Genomic DNA, 21,793 nt, shown 5'->3' on the forward strand with positions numbered 1-21,793 from the left:
GACAGGGGCATTAACCCACTAAGCCATTGGAACATCACAAGTGCAAAGTGATGTCAAGAAGGGCAGTGAACATTGAATCAATATTGGTAAGTTCAAAAAGAAATCCATTGGTTTCACTATGTTATTCTTAATGCCAATCTTTGCAGCGCATCATGACGTATTGTTCTTGATGAACACGTAATACAGATTCTATATCTCACAACTGCATTATCTCAATCCCAAAATCAATGCAAATTTCCATTGGCTCCATAGGAAGCTTATTAGTAAGTAAATGTAAAAACTCTCTGAGAATTAGAACTCATGAACTCCTGTTTATAAGACAGGCGAAATAACCAAGTAAGCCACTGGAACATCACAAGTGCAAAAGGTTGTCAAGAAGGGCAATGACCAATGAATCATTATTAGGTAAGTTCAAAAAGAAATCCATTGGTTTCACTATGTTATTCTTAATGCCAATCTTTGCAGCGCATCATGACGTATTGTTCTTGATGAACACGTAATACAGATTCTATATCTCAAAATCAATGCAAATTTCCATTGCTCCATAGGAAGCTTATTAGTAAGTAAATGAAAAAGACTCTCCAATGATTAGAACTCATGAAATCCTTTTCACAAGACAGGAGCATTAACCCAGTAAGCCACAGCAACATCACAGGTGCAAATCTATGTCAAGAAGGGCAGTGACCAATGAATCACTATTAGGTAAGTTCAAATAGAAATCCATTGGTTTTACTATGTTATTCTCAATGCCAATCTAAACAGCTTGTAATGACATATTGTTCTTTATGAACACTTAGTACAGATTCTATCTCACAATTGCAATATCTCAATCCAAAAATCACTGCAAATTTCCATTTGCTCTATAGGAAACTTATTGGTAAGTAAATGAAAAAGAGCTCTCTGAGGACTAGAATTCATGAACTCCCGTTTAAAAGACAGGGGCATTAACCCACTAAGCCATTGGAACATCACAAGTGCAAAGTAATGTCAAGAAGGGCAGCGAACATTGAATCACTATTAGATAAGTTCAAAAAGAAATCCTTTGGTTTCACTATGTTATTCTTAATGCCAATCTTTGCAGCGCATCATGACGTATTGCTCTTGATGAACACGTAATACAGATTCTATATCTCACAATTGCACTATCTCAATGCCAAAATCAATGCAAATTTACATTGGCTCCATAGGAAGCTTATTAGTAAGTAAATGAAAAAGACTCTCCAAGTATTAGAACTCATGAAATCCTTTTTTACAAGACAGGTGCATTAACCCAGTAAGTCACATCAACATCACAGGTGCAAATTTATGTCAAGAAGGGCAGTGACCAATGAATCACTATTAGGTAAGTTCAAATAGAAATCCATTGGTTTTACTATGTTATTCTTAATGCCAATCTAAACAGCTTGTAATGACATATTGTTCTTTATGAATACTTAGTACAGATTCTATCTCACAATTGCACTATCTCAATGCCAAAATCAATGCAAATTTACATTGGCTCCATAGGAAGCTTATTAGTAAGTAAATGAAAAAGACTCTCCAAGGATTAGAACTCATGAAATCCTTTTTACAAGACAGGTGCATTAACCCAGTAAGTCACAGCAACATCACAGGTGCAAATTTATGTCAAGAAGGGCAGTGACCAATGAATCACTATTAGGTAAGTTCAAATAGAAATCCATTGGTTTTACTATGTTATTCTTAATGCCAATCTAAACAGCTTGTAATGACATATTGTTCTTTATGAATACTTAGTACAGATTCTATCTCACAATTGCACTATCTCAATCCAAAAATCAATGCAAATTTCCATTGGCTCTATAGGAAACTTATTGGTAAGTAAATGAAAAAGAGCTCTCTGAGGACTAGAACTCATGAACTCCTGTTTAAAAGACAGGGGCATTAAACCACTAATCCATTGGAACATCACAAGTGCTAAGTGATGTCAAGAAGGGCAGCGAACATTGAATCACTATTAGATAAGTTCAAAAAGAAATCCATTGGTTTCACTATGTTATTCTTAATGCCAATCTTCGCAGCGCATCATGACGTATTGTTCTTGATGAACACGTAATACAGATTCTATATCTCACAATTGCACTATCTCAATCCCAAAATCAATGCAAATTTACATTGGCTCCATAGGAAGCTTATTAGTAAGTAAATGAAAAAGACTCTCCAAGTATTAGAACTCATGAAATCCTTTTTACAAGACAGGAGCATTAACCCAGTAAGTCACAGCAACATCACAGGTGCAAATTTATGTCAAGAAGGGCAGTGACCAATGAATCACTATTAGGTAAGTTCAAATAGAAATCCATTGGTTTTACTATGTTATTCTTAATGCCAATCTAAACAGCTTGTAATGACATATTGTTCTTTATGAATACTTAGTACAGATTCTATCTCACAATTGCACTATCTCAATCCAAAAATCAATGCAAATTTCCATTGGCTCTATAGGAAACTTATTGGTAAGTAAATGAAAAAGAGCTCTCTGAGGACTAGAACTCATGAACTCCTATTTAAAAGACAGGGGCATTAAACCACTAAGCCATTGGAACATCACAAGTGCTAAGTGATGTCAAGAAGGGCAGCGAACATTGAATCACTATTAGATAAGTTCAAAAAGAAATCCATTGGTTTCACTATGTTATTCTTAATGCCAATCTTTGCAGAGCATCATGACGTATTGTTCTTGATGAACACGTAATACAGATTCTATATCTCACAATTGCACTATCTCAATCCCAAAATCAATGCAAATTTACATTGGCTCCATAGGAAGCTTATTAGTAAGTAAATGAAAAAGACTCTCCAAGTATTAGAACTCATGAAATCCTTTTTACAAGACAGGCGCATTAACCCAGTAAGTCACAGCAACATCACAGGTGCAAATTTATGTCAAGAAGGGCAGTGACCAATGAATCACTATTAGGTAAGTTCAAATAGAAATCCATTGGTTTTACTATGTTATTCTTAATGCCAATCTAAACAGCTTGTAATGACATATTGTTCTTTATGAACACTTAGTACAGATTCTATCTCACAATTGCAATATCTCAATCCAAAAATCAATGCAAATTTCCATTGGCTCTATAGGAAACTTATTGGTAAGTAAATGAAAAAGAGCTCTCTGAGGACTAGAACTCATGAACTCCTGTTTAAAAGACAGGGGCAATAACCAACTAAGCCATTGGAACATCACAAGTGCAAAGTGATGTCAAGAAGGGCAGTGAACATTGAATCAATATTGGTAAGTTCAAAAAGAAATCCATTGGTTTCACTATGTTATTCTTAATGCCAATCTTTGCAACGCATCATGACGTATTGTTCTTGATGAACACGTAATACAGATTCTATATCTCACAACTGAATTATCTCAATCCCAAAATCAATGCAAATTTCCATTGGCTCCATAGGAAGCTTATTAGTAAGTAAATGTAAAAACTCTCTGAGAATTAGAACTCATGAACTCCTGTTTATAAGACAGGCGCAATAACCAAGTAAGCCACTGGAACATCACAAGTGCAAAAGGTTGTCAAGAAGGGCAATGACCAATGAATCACTATTAGGTAAGTTCAAAAATAAATCCATTGGTTTCACTATGTTATTCTTAATGCCAATCTTTGCAGCGCATCATGACGTATTGTTCTTGATGAACACGTAATACAGATTCTATATCTCAAAATCAATGCAAATTTCCATTGCTCCATAGGAAGCTTATTAGTAAGTAAATGAAAAAGACTCTCCAAGGATTAGAACTCATGAAATCCTTTTTACAAAACAAGAGCATTAACCCAGTAAGCCACAGCAACATCACAGGTGCAAATTTATGTCAAGAAGGGCAGTGACCAATGAATCACTATTAGGTAAGTTCAAATAGAAATCCATTGGTTTTACTATGTTATTCTTAATGCCAATCTAAACAGCTTGTAATGACATATTGTTCTTTATGAACACTTAGTACAGATTCTATCTCACAATTGCAATATCTCAATCCAAAAATCAATGCAAATTTCCATTGGCTCTATAGGAAACTTATTGGTAAGTAAATGAAAAAGAGCTCTCTGAGGACTAGAATTCATGAACTCCCATTTAAAAGACAGGGGCATTAACCCACTAAGCCATTGGAACATCACAAGTGCAAAGTAATGTCAAGAAGGGCAGCGAACATTGAATCACTATTAGATAAGTTCAAAAAGAAATCCATTGGTTTCACTATGTTATTCTTAATGCCAATCTTTGCAGCGCATCATGACGTATTGCTCTTGATGAACACGTAATACAGATTCTATATCTCACAATTGCACTATCTCAATCCCAAAATCAATGCAAATTTACATTGGCTCCATAGGAAGCTTATCAGTAAGTAAATGAAAAAGACTCTCCAACGATTAGAACTCATGAAATCCTTTTTACAAGACAGGTGCATTAACCCAGTAAGTCACAGCAACATCACATGTGCAAATTTATGTCAAGAAGGGCAGTGACCAATGAATCAATATTGGTAAGTTCAAAAAGAAATCCATTGGTTTCACTGTGTTATTCTTAATGCCAATCTTTGCAGCGCATCATGACGTATTGTTCTTGATGAACACGTAATACAGATTCTATATCTCACAACTGCATTATCTCAATCCCAAAATCAATGCAAATTTACATTGGCTCCATAGGAAGCTTATCAGTAAGTAAATGAAAAAGACTCTCCAAGGATTAGAACTCATGAAATCCTTTTTACGAGACAGGAGCATTAACCCAGTAAGCCACAGCAAGATCACAGGTGCAAATTTATGTCAAGAAGGGCAGTGACCAATGAATCACTATTAGGTAAGTTCAAATAGAAATCCATTGGTTTTACTATGTTATTCTTAATGCCAATCTAAACAGCTTGTAATGACATATTGTTCTTTATGAACACTTAGTACAGATTCTATCTCACAATTGCAATATCTCAATCCAAAAATCAATGCAAATTTCCATTGGCTCTATAGGAAACTTATTGGTAAGTAAATGAAAAAGAGCTCTCTGAGGACTAGAACTCATGAACTCCTGTTAAAAAGACAGGGGTATTAACCCACTAAGCCATTGGAACATCACAAGTGCAAAGTGATGTCAAGAAGGGCAGCGAACATTGAATCACTATTAGATAAGTTCAAAAAGAAATCCATTGGTTTCACTATGTTATTCTTAATGCCAATCTTTGCAACGCATCATGACGTATTGTTCTTGATGAACACGTAATACAGATTCTATATCTCACAATTGCACTATCTCAAGCCCAAAATTAATGCAAATTTCCATTGGCTCTATAGGAAGCTTATTAGTAAGTAAATGTAAAAACTCTCTGAGAATTAGAACTCATGAACTCCTGTTTATAAGACAGGCGCAATAACCAAGTAAGCCACTGGAACATCACAAGTGCAAAAGGTTGTCAAGAAGGGCAATGACCAATGAATCACTATTAGGTAAGTTCAAAAAGAAATCCATTGGTTTCACTATGTTATTCTTAATGCCAATCTTTGCAGCGCATCATGACGTATTGTTCTTGATGAACACGTAATACAGATTCTATATCTCAAAATCAATGCAAATTTCCATTGCTCCATAGGAAGCTTATTAGTAAGTAAATGAAAAAGATTCTCCAAGGATTAGAACTCATGAAATCCTTTTTACAAAACAGGAGCATTAACCCAGTAATCCACAGCAACATCACAGGTGCAAATTTATGTCAAGAAGGGCAGTGACCAATGAATCACTATTAGGTAAGTTCAAATAGAAATCCATTGGTTTTACTATTTAATTCTTAATGCCAATCTAAACAGCTTGTAATGACATATTGTTCTTTATGAACACTTAGTACAGATTCTATCTCACAATTGCAATATCTCAATCCAAAAATCAATGCAAATTTCCATTGGCTCTATAGGAAACTTATTGGTAAGTAAATGAAAAAGAGCTCTCTGAGGACTAGAATTCATGAACTCCCGTTTAAAAGACAGGGGCATTAACCCACTAAGCCATTGGAACATCGCAAGTGCAAAGTAATGTCAAGAAGGGCAGCGAACATTGAATCACTATTAGATAAGTTCAAAAAGAAATCCATTGGTTTCACTATGTTATTCTTAATGCCAATCTTTGCAGCGCATCATGACGTATTGCTCTTGATGAACACGTAATACAGATTCTATATCTCACAATTGCACTATCTCAATCCCAAAATCAATGCAAATTTACATTGGCTCCATAGGAAGCTTATCAGTAAGTAAATGAAAAAGACTCTCCAACGATTAGAACTCATGAAATCCTTTTTACAAGACAGGTGCATTAACCCAGTAAGTCACAGCAACATCACAGGTGCAAATTTATGTCAAGAAGGGCAGTGACCAATGAATCACTATTAGGTAAGTTCAAATAGAAATCCATTGGTTTTACTATGTTATTCTTAATGCCAATCTAAACAGCTTGTAATGACATATTGTTCTTTATGAATACTTAGTACAGATTCTATCTCACAATTGCACTATCTCAATCCAAAAATCAATGCAAATTTCCATTGGCTCTATAGGAAACTTATTGGTAAGTAAATGAAAAAGAGGTCTCTGAGAACTAGAACTCATGAACTCCTGTTTAAAAGACAGGGGCATTAACCCACTAAGCCATTGGAACATCACAAGTGCAAAGTGATGTCAAGAAGGGCAGTGAACATTGAATCACTATTAGGTAAGATCAAATAGAAATCCATTGGTTTTACTATGTTATTCTTAATGCCAATCTAAACAGCTTGTAATGACATATTGTTCTTTATGAATACTTAGTACAGATTCTATCTCACAATTGCACTATCTCAATCCAAAAATCAATGCAAATTTCCATTGGCTCTATAGGAAACATATTGGTAAGTAAATGAAAAAGAGCTCTCTGAGAACTAGAACTCATGTTTAAAAGACAGGGGAATTAACCCACTAAGCCATTGGAACATCACAAGTGCAAAATGATGTCAAGAAGGGCAGTGAACATTGAATCAATATTGGTAAGTTCAAAAAGAAATCCATTGGTTTCACTATGTTATTCTTAATGCCAATCTTTGCAGCGCATCATGACGTATTGTTCTTGATGAACACGTAATACAGATTCTATATCTCACAACTGCATTATCTCAATCCCAAAATCAATGCAAATTTACATTGGCTCCATAGGAAGCTTATCAGTAAGTAAATGAAAAAGACTCTCCAAGGATTAGAACTCATGAAATCCTTTTTACAAGAAAGGTGCATTAACCCAGTAAGTCACAGCAACATCACAGGTGGAAATTTATGTCAAGAAGGGCAGTGACCAATGAATCACTATTAGGTAAGTTCAAATAGAAATCCATTGGTTTTACTATGTTATTCTTAATGCCAATCTAAACAGCTTGTAATGACATATTGTTCTTTATGAATACTTAGTACAGATTCTATCTCACAATTGCACTATCTCAATCCAAAAATCAATGCAAATTTCCATTGGCTCTATAGGAAACTTATTGGTAAGTAAATGAAAAAGAGCTCTCTGAGGACTAGAACTCATGAACTCCTGTTTAAATGACAGGGGCATTAATCCACTAAGCCATTGGAACATCACAAGTGCAAAGTGATGTCAAGAAGGGCAGTGAACATTGAATCAATATTGGTAAGTTCAAAAAGAAATCCATTGGTTTCACTATGTTATTCTTAATGCCAATCTTTGCAGCGCATCATGACGTATTGTTCTTGATGAACACGTAATACAGATTCTATATCTCACAACTGCATTATCTCAATCCCAAAATCAATGCAAATTTACATTGGCTCCATAGGAAGCTTATCAGTAAGTAAATGAAAAAGACTCTCCAAGGATTAGAACTCATGAAATCCTTTTTACAAGACAGGAGCATTAACCCAGTAAGCCACAGCAACATCACAGGTGCAAATTTATGTCAAGAAGGGCAGTGACCAATGAATCCCTATTAGGTAAGTTCAAATAGAAATCCATTGGTTTTACTATATAATTCTTAATGCCAATCTAAACAGCTTGTAATGACATATTGTTCTTTATGAACACTTAGTACAGATTCTATCTCACAATTGCAATATCTCAATCCAAAAATCAATGCAAATTTCCATTGGCTCTATAGGAAACTTATTGGTAAGTAAATGAAAAAGAGCTCTCTGAGGACTAGAATTCATGAACTCCCGTTTAAAAGACAGGGGCATTAACCCACTAAGCCATTGGAACATCGCAAGTGCAAAGTAATGTCAAGAAGGGCAGCGAACATTGAATCACTATTAGATAAGTTCAAAAAGAAAACCATTGGTTTCACTATGTTATTCTTAATGCCAATCTTTGCAGCGCATCATGACGTATTGCTCTTGATGAACACGTAATACAGATTCTATATCTCACAATTGCACTATCTCAATCCCAAAATCAATGCAAATTTACATTGGCTCCATAGGAAGCTTATCAGTAAGTAAATGAAAAAGACTCTCCAACGATTAGAACTCATGAAATCCTTTTTACAAGACAGGTGCATTAACCCAGTAAGTCACAGCAACATCACAGGTGCAAATTTATGTCAAGAAGGGCAGTGACCAATGAATCACTATTAGGTAAATTCAAATAGAAATCCATTGGTTTTACTATGTTATTCTTAATGCCAATCTAAACAGCTTGTAATGACATATTGTTCTTTATGAATACTTAGTACAGATTCTATCTCACAATTGCACTATCTCAATCCAAAAATCAATGCAAATTTCCATTGGCTCTATAGGAAACTTATTGGTAAGTAAATGAAAAAGAGCTCTCTGAGAACTAGAACTCATGAACTCCTGTTTAAAAGACAGGGGCATTAACCCACTAAGCCATTGGAACATCACAAGTGCAAAGTGATGTCAAGAAGGGCAGTGAACATTGAATCACTATTAGGTAAGATCAAATAGAAATCCATTGGTTTTACTATGTTATTCTTAATGCCAATCTAAACAGCTTGTAATGACATATTGTTCTTTATGAATACTTAGTACAGATTCTATCTCACAATTGCACTATCTCAATCCAAAAATCAATGCAAATTTCCATTGGCTCTATAGGAAACATATTGGTAAGTAAATGAAAAAGAGCTCTCTGAGAACTAGAACTCATGAACTCCTGTTTAAAAGACAGGGGCATTAACCCACTAAGCCATTGGAACATCACAAGTGCAAAATGATGTCAAGAAGGGCAGTGAACATTGAATCAATATTGGTAAGTTCAAAAAGAAATCCATTGGTTTCACTATGTTATTCTTAATGCCAATCTTTGCAGCGCATCATGACGTATTGTTCTTGATGAACACGTAATACAGATTCTATATCTCACAACTGCATTATCTCAATCCCAAAATCAATGCAAATTTACATTGGCTCCATAGGAAGCTTATCAGTAAGTAAATGAAAAAGACTCTCCAAGGATTAGAACTCATGAAATCCTTTTTACAAGAAAGGTGCATTAACCCAGTAAGTCACAGCAACATCACAGGTGGAAATTTATGTCAAGAAGGGCAGTGACCAATGAATCACTATTAGGTAAGTTCAAATAGAAATCCATTGGTTTTACTATGTTATTCTTAATGCCAATCTAAACAGCTTGTAATGACATATTGTTCTTTATGAATACTTAGTACAGATTCTATCTCACAATTGCACTATCTCAATCCAAAAATCAATGCAAATTTCCATTGGCTCTATAGGAAACTTATTGGTAAGTAAATGAAAAAGAGCTCTCTGAGGACTAGAACTCATGAACTCCTGTTTAAAAGACAGGGGCATTAACCCACTAAGCCATTGGAACATCACAAGTGCAAAGTGATGTCAAGAAGGGCAGTGAACATTGAATCAATATTGGTAAGTTCAAAAAGAAATCCATTGGTTTCACTATGTTATTCTTAATGCCAATCTTTGCAGCGCATCATGACGTATTGTTCTTGATGAACACGTAATACAGATTCTATATCTCACAACTGCATTATCTCAATCCCAAAATCAATGCAAATTTACATTGGCTCCATAGGAAGCTTATCAGTAAGTAAATGAAAAAGACTCTCCAAGGATTAGAACTCATGAAATCCTTTTTACAAGACAGGAGCATTAACCCAGTAAGCCACAGCAAAATCACAGGTGCAAATTTATGTCAAGAAGGGCAGTGACCAATGAATCACTATTAGGTAAGTTCAAATAGAAATCCATTGGTTTTACTATATAATTCTTAATGCCAATCTAAACAGCTTGTAATGACATATTGTTCTTTATGAACACTTAGTACAGATTCTATCTCACAATTGCAATATCTCAATCCAAAAATCAATGCAAATTTCCATTGGCTCTATAGGAAACTTATTGGTAAGTAAATGAAAAAGAGCTCTCTGAGGACTAGAATTCATGAACTCCCGTTTAAAAGACAGGGGCATTAACCCACTAAGCCATTGGAATATCGCAAGTGCAAAGTAATGTCAAGAAGGGCAGCGAACATTGAATCACTATTAGATAAGTTCAAAAAGAAATCCATTGGTTTCACTATGTTATTCTTAATGCCAATCTTTGCAGCGCATCATGACGTATTGCTCTTGATGAACACGTAATACAGATTCTATATCTCACAATTGCACTATCTCAATCCCAAAATCAATGCAAATTTACATTGGCTCCATAGGAAGCTTATCAGTAAGTAAATGAAAAAGACTCTCCAACGATTAGAACTCATGAAATCCTTTTTACAAGACAGGTGCATTAACCCAGTAAGTCACAGCAACATCACAGGTGCAAATATATGTCAAGAAGGGCAGTGACCAATGAATCACTATTAGGTAAGTTCAAATAGAAATCCATTGGTTTTACTATGTTATTCTTAATGCCAATCTAAACAGCTTGTAATGACATATTGTTCTTTATGAATACTAAGTACAGATTCTATCTCACAATTGCACTATCTCAATCCAAAAATCAATGCAAATTTCCATTGGCTCTATAGGAAACTTATTGGTAAGTAAATGAAAAAGAGCTCTCTGAGAACTAGAACTCATGAACTCGTGTTGAAAAGACAGGGGCATTATCCCACTAAGCCATTGGAACATCACAAGTGCAAAGTGATGTCAAGAAGGGCAGTGAACATTGAATCACTATTAGGTAAGATCAAATAGAAATCCATTGGTTTTACTATGTTATTCTTAATGCCAATCTAAACAGCTTGTAATGACATATTGTTCTTTATGAATACTTAGTACAGATTCTATCTCACAATTGCACTATCTCAATCCAAAAATCAATGCAAATTTCCATTGGCTCTATAGGAAACATATTGGTAAGTAAATGAAAAAGAGCTCTCTGAGAACTAGAACTCATGAACTCCTGTTTAAAAGACAGGGGCATTAACCCACTAAGCCATTGGAACATCACAAGTGCAAAGTGATGTCAATAAGGGCAGTGAACATTGAATCAATATTGGTAAGTTCAAAAAGAAATCCATTGGTTTCACTATGTTATTCTTAATGCCAATCTTTGCAGCGCATCATGACGTATTGTTCTTGATGAACACGTAATACAGATTCTATATCTCACAACTGCATTATCTCAATCCCAAAATCAATGCAAATTTACATTGGCTCCATAGGAAGCTTATCAGTAAGTAAATGAAAAAGACTCTCCAAGGATTAGAACTCATGAAATCCTTTTTACAAGAAAGGTGCATTAACCCAGTAAGTCACAGCAACATCACAGGTGACAATTTATGTCAAGAAGGGCAGTGACCAATGAATCACTATTAGGTAAGTTCAAATAGAAATCCATTGGTTTTACTATGTTATTCTTAATGCTAATCTAAACAGCTTGTAATGACATATTTTTCTTTATGAATACTTAGTACAGATTCTATCTCACAATTGCACTATCTCAATCCAAAAATCAATGCAAATTTCCATTGGCTCTATAGGAAACTTATTGGTAAGTAAATGAAAAAGAGCTCTCTGAGGACTAGAACTCATGAACTCCTGTTTAAAAGACAGGGGCATTAACCCACTAAGCCATTGGAACATCACAAGTGCAAAGTGATGTCAAGAAGGGCAGTGAACATTGAATCAATATTGGTAAGTTCTAAAAGAAATCCATTGGTTTCACTATGTTATTTTTAATGCCAATCTTTGCAGCGCATCATGACGTATTGTTCTTGATGAACACGTAATACAGATTCTATATCTCACAACTGCATTATCTCAATCCCAAAATCAATGCAAATTTACATTGGCTCCATAGGAAGCTTATCAGTAAGTAAATGAAAAAGACTCTCCAAGGATTAGAACTCATGAAATCCTTTTTACAAAACAGGAGCATTAACCCAGTAAGCCACAGCAACATCACAGGTGCAAATTTATGTCAAGAAGGGCAGTGACCAATGAATCACTATTAGGTAAGTTCAAATAGAAATCCATTGGTTTTACTATGTTATTCTTAATGCCAATCTAAACAGCTTGTAATGACATATTGTTCTTTATGAACACTTAGTACAGATTCTATCTCACAATTGCAATATCTCAATCCAAAAATCAATGCAAATTTCCATTGGCTCTATAGGAAACTTATTGGTAAGTAAATGAAAAAGAGCTCTCTGAGGACTAGAACTCATGAACTCCTGTTTAAAAGACAGGGGCATTAACCCACTAAGCCATTGGAACATCACAAGTGCAAAGTGATGTCAAGAAGGGCAGTGAACATTGAATCAATATTGGTAAGTTCAAAAATAAATCCATTGGTTTCACTATGTTATTCTTAATGCCAATCTTTGCAACGCATCATGACGTATTGTTCTTGATGAACACGTAATACAGATTCTATATCTCACAACTGCATTATCTCAATCCCAAAATCAATGCAAATTTGCATTGGCTCCATAGGAAGCTTATTAGTAAGTAAATGTAAAAACTCTCTGAGAATTAGAACTCATGAACTCCTGTTTATAAGACAGGCGCAATAACCAAGTAAGCCACTGGAACATCACAAGTGCAAAAGGTTGTCAAGAAGGGCAATGACCAATGAATCACTATTAGGTAAGTTCAAAAAGAAATCCATTGGTTTCACTATGTTATTCTTAATGCCAATCTTTGCAGCGCATCATGACGTATTGTTCTTGATGAACACGTAATACAGATTCTATATCTCAAAATCAATGCAAATTTCCATTGCTCCATAGGAAGCTTATTAGTAAGTAAATGAAAAAGATTCTCCAAGGATTAGAACTCATGAAATCCTTTTTACAAGACAGGAGCATTAACCCAGTAAGCCACAGCAACATCACAGGTGCAAATTTATGTCAAGAAGGGCAGTGACCAATGAATCACTATTAGGTAAGTTCAAATAGAAATCCATTGGTTTTACTATGTTATTCTTAATGCCAATCTAAACAGCTTGTAATGACATATTTTTCTTTATGAACACTTAGTACAGATTCTATCTCACAATTGCAATATCTCAATCCAAAAATCAATGCAAATTTCCATTGGCTCTATAGGAAACTTATTGGTAAGTAAATGAAAAAGAGCTCTCTGAGGACTATAATTCATGAACTCCCGTTTAAAAGACAGGGGCATTAACCCACTAAGCCATTGGAACATCGCAAGTGCAAAGAAATGTCAAGAAGGGCAGCGAACATTGAATCACTATTAGATAAGTTCAAATAGAAATCCATTGGTTTTACTATGTTATTCTTAATGCCAATCTAAACAGCTTGTAATGACATATTGTTCTTTATGAATACTTAGTACAGATTCTATCTCACAATTGCACTATCTCAATCCAAAAATCAATGCAAATTTCCATTGGCTCTATAGGAAACTTATTGGTAAGTAAATGAAAAAGAGCTCTCTGAGAACTAGAACTCATGAACTCCTGTTTAAAAGACAGGGGCATTAACCCACTAAGCCATTGGAACATCACAAGTGCAAAGTGATGTCAAGAAGGGCAGCGAACATTGAATCACTATTAGATAAGTTCAAAAAGAAATCCATTGGTTTCACTATGTTATTCTTAATGCCAATCTTTGCAACGCATCATGACGTATTGTTCTTGATGAACACGTAATACAGATTCTATATCTCACAATTGCACTATCTCAAGCCCAAAATTAATGCAAATTTCCATTGGCTCTATAGGAAGCTTATTAGTAAGTAAATGTAAAAACTCTCTGAGAATTAGAACTCATGAACTCCTGTTTATAAGACAGGCGCAATAACCAAGTAAGCCACTGGAACATCACAAGTGCAAAAGGTTGTCAAGAAGGGCAATGACCAATGAATCACTATTAGGTAAGTTCAAAAAGAAATCCATTGGTTTCACTATGTTATTCTTAATGCCAATCTTTGCAGCGCATCATGACGTATTGTTCTTGATGAACACGTAATACAGATTCTATATCTCAAAATCAATGCAAATTTCCATTGCTCCATAGGAAGCTTATTAGTAAGTAAATGAAAAAGATTCTCCAAGGATTAGAACTCATGAAATCCTTTTTACAAAACAGGAGCATTAACCCAGTAATCCACAGCAACATCACAGGTGCAAATTTATGTCAAGAAGGGCAGTGACCAATGAATCACTATTAGGTAAGTTCAAATAGAAATCCATTGGTTTTACTATTTAATTCTTAATGCCAATCTAAACAGCTTGTAATGACATATTGTTCTTTATGAACACTTAGTACAGATTCTATCTCACAATTGCAATATCTCAATCCAAAAATCAATGCAAATTTCCATTGGCTCTATAGGAAACTTATTGGTAAGTAAATGAAAAAGAGCTCTCTGAGGACTAGAATTCATGAACTCCCGTTTAAAAGACAGGGGCATTAACCCACTAAGCCATTGGAACATCGCAAGTGCAAAGTAATGTCAAGAAGGGCAGCGAACATTGAATCACTATTAGATAAGTTCAAAAAGAAATCCATTGGTTTCACTATGTTATTCTTAATGCCAATCTTTGCAGCGCATCATGACGTATTGCTCTTGATGAACACGTAATACAGATTCTATATCTCACAATTGCACTATCTCAATCCCAAAATCAATGCAAATTTACATTGGCTCCATAGGAAGCTTATCAGTAAGTAAATGAAAAAGACTCTCCAACGATTAGAACTCATGAAATCCTTTTTACAAGACAGGTGCATTAACCCAGTAAGTCACAGCAACATCACAGGTGCAAATTTATGTCAAGAAGGGCAGTGACCAATGAATCACTATTAGGTAAGTTCAAATAGAAATCCATTGGTTTTACTATGTTATTCTTAATGCCAATCTAAACAGCTTGTAATGACATATTGTTCTTTATGAATACTTAGTACAGATTCTATCTCACAATTGCACTATCTCAATCCAAAAATCAATGCAAATTTCCATTGGCTCTATAGGAAACTTATTGGTAAGTAAATGAAAAAGAGGTCTCTGAGAACTAGAACTCATGAACTCCTGTTTAAAAGACAGGGACATTAACCCACTAAGCCATTGGAACATCACAAGTGCAAAGTGATGTCAAGAAGGGCAGTGAACATTGAATCACTATTAGGTAAGATCAAATAGAAATCCATTGGTTTTACTATGTTATTCTTAATGCCAATCTAAACAGCTTGTAATGACATATTGTTCTTTATGAATACTTAGTACAGATTCTATCTCACAATTGCACTATCTCAATCCAAAAATCAATGCAAATTTCCATTGGCTCTATAGGAAACATATTGGTAAGTAAATGAAAAAGAGCTCTCTGAGAACTAGAACTCATGAACTCCTGTTTAAAAGACAGGGGAATTAACCCACTAAGCCATTGGAACATCACAAGTGCAAAGTGATGTCAAGAAGGGCAGTGAACATTGAATCAATATTGGTAAGTTCAAAAAGAAATCCATTGGTTTCACTATGTTATTCTTAATGCCAATCTTTGCAGCGCATCATGACGTATTGTTCTTGATGAACACGTAATACAGATTCTATATCTCACAACTGCATTATCTCAATCCCAAAATCAATGCAAATTTACATTGGCTCCATAGGAAGCTTATCAGTAAGTAAATGAAAAAGACTCTCCAAGGATTAGAACTCATGAAATCCTTTTTACAAGAAAGGTGCATTAACCCAGTAAGTCACAGCAACATCACAGGTGGAAATTTATGTCAAGAAGGGCAGTGACCAATGAATCACTATTAGGTAAGTTCAAATAGAAATCGATTGGTTTTACTATGTTATTCTTAATGCCAATCTAAACAGCTTGTAATGACATATTGTTCTTTATGAATACTTAGTACAGATTCTATCTCACAATTGCACTATCTCAATCCAAAAATCAATGCAAATTTCCATTGGCTCTATAGGAAACTTATTGGTAAGTAAATGAAAAAGAGCTCTCTGAGGACTAGAACTCATGAACTCCTGTTTAAAAGACAGGGGCATTAATCCACTAAGCCATTGGAACATCACAAGTGCAAAGTGATGTCAAGAAGGGCAGTGAACATTGAATCAATATTGGTAAGTTCAAAAAGAAATCCATTGGTTTCACTATGTTATTCTTAATGCCAATCTTTGCAGCGCATCATGACGTATTGTTCTTGATGAACACGTAATACAGATTCTATATCTCACAACTGCATTATCTCAATCCCAAAATCAATGCAAATTTACATTGGCTCCATAGGAAACTTATTGGTAAGTAAATGAAAAAGAGCTCTCTGAGGACTAGAACTCATGAACTCCTGTTTAAAAGACAGGGGCATTAATCCACTAAGCCATTGGAACATCACAAGTGCAAAGTGATGTCAAGAAGGGCAGTGAACATTGAATCAATATTGGTAAGTTCAAAAAGAAATCCATTGGTTTCACTATGTTATTCTTAATGCCAATCTTTGCAGCGCATCATGACGTATTGTTCTTGATGAACACGTAATACAGATTCTATATCTCACAACTGCATTATCTCAATCCCAAAATCAATGCAAATTTACATTGGCTCCATAGGAAGCTTATCAGTAAGTAAATGAAAAAGACTCTCCAAGGATTAGAACTCATGAAATCCTTTTTACAAGACAGGAGCATTAAGCCAGTAAGCCACAGCAACATCACAGGTGCAAATTTATGTCAAGAAGGGCAGTGACCAATGAATCCCTATTAGGTAAGTTCAAATAGAAATCCATTGGTTTTACTATATAATTCTTAATGCCAATCTAAACAGCTTGTAATGACATATTGTTCTTTATGAACACTTAGTACAGATTCTATCTCACAATTGCAATATCTCAATCCAAAAATCAATGCAAATTTCCATTGGCTCTATAGGAAACTTATTGGTAAGTAAATGAAAAAGAGCTCTCTGAGGACTAGAATTCATGAACTCCCGTTTAAAAGACAGGGGCATTAACCCACTAAGCCATTGGAACATCGCAAGTGCAAAGTAATGTCAAGAAGGGCAGCGAACATTGAATCACTATTAGATAAGTTCAAAAAGAAAACCATTGGTTTCACTATGTTATTCTTAATGCCAATCTTTGCAGCGCATCATGACGTATTGCTCTTGATGAACACGTAATACAGATTCTATATCTCACAATTGCACTATCTCAATCCCAAAATCAATGCAAATTTACATTGGCTCCATAGGAAGCTTATCAGTAAGTAAATGAAAAAGACTCTCCAACGATTAGAACTCATGAAATCCTTTTTACAAGACAGGTGCATTAACCCAGTAAGTCACAGCAACATCACAGGTGCAAATTTATGTCAAGAAGGGCAGTGACCAATGAATCACTATTAGGTAAATTCAAATAGAAATCCATTGGTTTTACTATGTTATTCTTAATGCCAATCTAAACAGCTTGTAATGACATATTGTTCTTTATGAATACTTAGTACAGATTCTATCTCACAATTGCACTATCTCAATCCAAAAATCAATGCAAATTTCCATTGGCTCTATAGGAAACTTATTGGTAAGTAAATGAAAAAGAGCTCTCTGAGAACTAGAACTCATGAACTCCTGTTTAAAAGACAGGGGCATTAACCCACTAAGCCATTGGAACATCACAAGTGCAAAGTGATGTCAAGAAGGGCAGTGAACATTGAATCACTATTAGGTAAGATCAAATAGAAATCCATTGGTTTTACTATGTTATTCTTAATGCCAATCTAAACAGCTTGTAATGACATATTGTTCTTTATGAATACTTAGTACAGATTCTATCTCACAATTGCACTATCTCAATCCAAAAATCAATGCAAATTTCCATTGGCTCTATAGGAAACATATTGGTAAGTAAATGAAAAAGAGCTCTCTGAGAACTAGAACTCATGAACTCCTGTTTAAAAGACAGGGGCATTAACCCACTAAGCCATTGGAACATCACAAGTGCAAAGTGATGTCAAGAAGGGCAGTGAACATTGAATCAATATTGGTAAGTTCAAAAAGAAATCCATTGGTTTCACTATGTTATTCTTAATGCCAATCTTTGCAGCGCATCATGACGTATTGTTCTTGATGAACACGTAATACAGATTCTATATCTCACAACTGCATTATCTCAATCCCAAAATCAATGCAAATTTACATTGGCTCCATAGGAAGCTTATCAGTAAGTAAATGAAAAAGACTCTCCAAGGATTAGAACTCATGAAATCCTTTTTACAAGAAAGGTGCATTAACCCAGTAAGTCACAGCAACATCACAGGTGGAAATTTATGTCAAGAAGGGCAGTGACCAATGAATCACTATTAGGTAAGTTCAAATAGAAATCCATTGGTTTTACTATGTTATTCTTAATGCCAATCTAAACAGCTTGTAATGACATATTGTTCTTTATGAATACTTAGTACAGATTCTATCTCACAATTGCACTATCTCAATCCAAAAATCAATGCAAATTTCCATTGGCTCTATAGGAAACTTATTGGTAAGTAAATGAAAAAGAGCTCTCTGAGGACTAGAACTCATGAACTCCTGTTTAAAAGACAGGGGCATTAACCCACTAAGCCATTGGAACATCACAAGTGCAAAGTGATGTCAAGAAGGGCAGTGAACATTGAATCAATATTGGTAAGTTCAAAAAGAAATCCATTGGTTTCACTATGTTATTCTTAATGCCAATCTTTGCAGCGCATCATGACGTATTGTTCTTGATGAACACGTAATACAGATTCTATATCTCACAACTGCATTATCTCAATCCCAAAATCAATGCAAATTTACATTGGCTCCATAGGAAGCTTATCAGTAAGTAAATGAAAAAGACTCTCCAAGGATTAGAACTCATGAAATCCTTTTTACAAGACAGGAGCATTAACCCAGTAAGCCACAGCAACATCACAGGTGCAAATTTATGTCAAGAAGGGCAGTGACCAATGAATCACTATTAGGTAAGTTCAAATAGAAATCCATTGGTTTTACTATATAATTCTTAATGCCAATCTAAACAGCTTGTAATGACATATTGTTCTTTATGAACACTTAGTACAGATTCTATCTCACAATTGCAATATCTCAATCCAAAAATCAATGCAAATTTCCATTGGCTCTATAGGAAACTTATTGGTAAGTAAATGAAAAAGAGCTCTCTGAGGACTAGAATTCATGAACTCACGTTTAAAAGACAGGGGCATTAACCCACTAAGCCATTGGAATATCGCAAGTGCAAAGTAATGTCAAGAAGGGCAGCGAACATTGAATCACTATTAGATAAGTTCAAAAAGAAATCCATTGGTTTCACTATGTTATTCTTAATGCCAATCTTTGCAGCGCATCATGACGTATTGCTCTTGATGAACACGTAATACAGATTCTATATCTCACAATTGCACTATCTCAATCCCAAAATCAATGCAAATTTACATTGGCTCCATAGGAAGCTTATCAGTAAGTAAATGAAAAAGACTCTCCAACGATTAGAAATCATGAAATCCTTTTTACAAGACAGGTGCATTAACCCAGTAAGTCACAGCAACATCACAGGTGCAAATATATGTCAAGAAGGGCAGTGACCAATGAATCACTATTAGGTAAGTTCAAATAGAAATCCATTGGTTTTACTATGTTATTCTTAATGCCAATCTAAACAGCTTGTAATGACATATTGTTCTTTATGAATACTTAGTACAGATTCTATCTCACAATTGCACTATCTCAATCCAAAAATCAATGCAAATTTCCATTGGCTCTATAGGAAACTTATTGGTAAGTAAATGAAAAAGAGCTCTCTGAGAACTAGAACTCATGAACTCGTGTTTAAAAGACAGGGGCATTAACCCACTAAGCCATTGGAACATCACAAGTGCAAAGTGATGTCAAGAAGGGCAGTGAACATTGAATCACTATTAGGTAAGATCAAATAGAAATCCATTGGTTTTACTATGTTATTCTTAATGCCAATCTAAACAGCTTGTAATTGACATATTGTTCTTTATGAATACTTAGTACAGATTCTATCTCACAATTGCACTATCTCAATCCAAAAATCAATGCAAATTTCCATTGGCTCTATAGGAAACATATTGGTAAGTAAATGAAAAAGAGCTCTCTGAGAACTAGAACTCATGAACTCCTGTTTAAAAGACAGGGGCATTAACCCACTAAGCCATTGGAACATCACAAGTGCAAAGTGATGTCAATAAGGGCAGTGAACATTGAATCAATATTGGTAAGTTCAAAAAGAAATCCATTGGTTTCACTATGTTATTCTTAATGCCAATCTTTGCAGCGCATCATGACGTATTGTTCTTGATGAACACGTAATACAGATTCTATATCTCACAACTGCATTATCTCAATCCCAAAATCAATGCAAATTTACATTGGCTCCATAGGAAGCTTATCAGTAAGTAAATGAAAAAGACTCTCCAAGGATTAGAACTCATGAAATCCTTTTTACAAGAAAGGTGCATTAACCCAGTAAGTCACAGCAACATCACAGGTGGCAATTTATGTCAAGAAGGGCAGTGACCAATGAATCACTATTAGGTAAGTTCAAATAGAAATCCATTGGTTTTACTATGTTATTCTTAATGCCAATCTAAACAGCTTGTAATGACATATTTTTCTTTATGAATACTTAGTACAGATTCTATCTCACAATTGCACTATCTCAATCCAAAAATCAATGCAAATTTCCATTGGCTCTATAGGAAACTTATTGGTAAGTAAATGAAAAAGAGCTCTCTGAGGACTAGAACTCATGAACTCCTGTTTAAAAGACAGGGGCATTAACCCACTAAGCCATTAGAACATCACAAGTGCAAAGTGATGTCAAGAAGGGCAGTGAACATTGAATCAATATTGGTAAGTTCTAAAAGAAATCCATTGGTTTCACTATGTTATTCTTAATGCCAATCTTTGCAGCGCATCATGACGTATTGTTCTTGATGAACACGTAATACAGATTCTATATCTCACAACTGCATTATCTCAATCCCAAAATCAATGCAAATTTACATTGGCTCCATAGGAAGCTTATCAGTAAGTAAATGAAAAAGACTCTCCAAGGATTAGAACTCATGAAATCCTTTTTACAAAACAGGAGCATTAACCCAGTAAGCCACAGCAACATTACAGGTGCAAATTTATGTCAAGAAGGGCAGTGACCAATGAATCACTATTAGGTAAGTTCAAATAGAAATCCATTGGTTTTACTATGTTATTCTTAATGCCAATCTAAACAGCTTGTAATGACATATTGTTCTTTATGAACACTTAGTACAGATTCTATCTCACAATTGCAATAT

The sequence above is a fragment of the Phyllobates terribilis genome, unplaced genomic scaffold (genome assembly GCF_046119375.1).
Source record: "Phyllobates terribilis strain yellow unplaced genomic scaffold, ASM4611937v1 Scaffold_4__5_contigs__length_816908805, whole genome shotgun sequence".
Taxonomy (NCBI): domain Eukaryota; kingdom Metazoa; phylum Chordata; class Amphibia; order Anura; family Dendrobatidae; genus Phyllobates; species Phyllobates terribilis.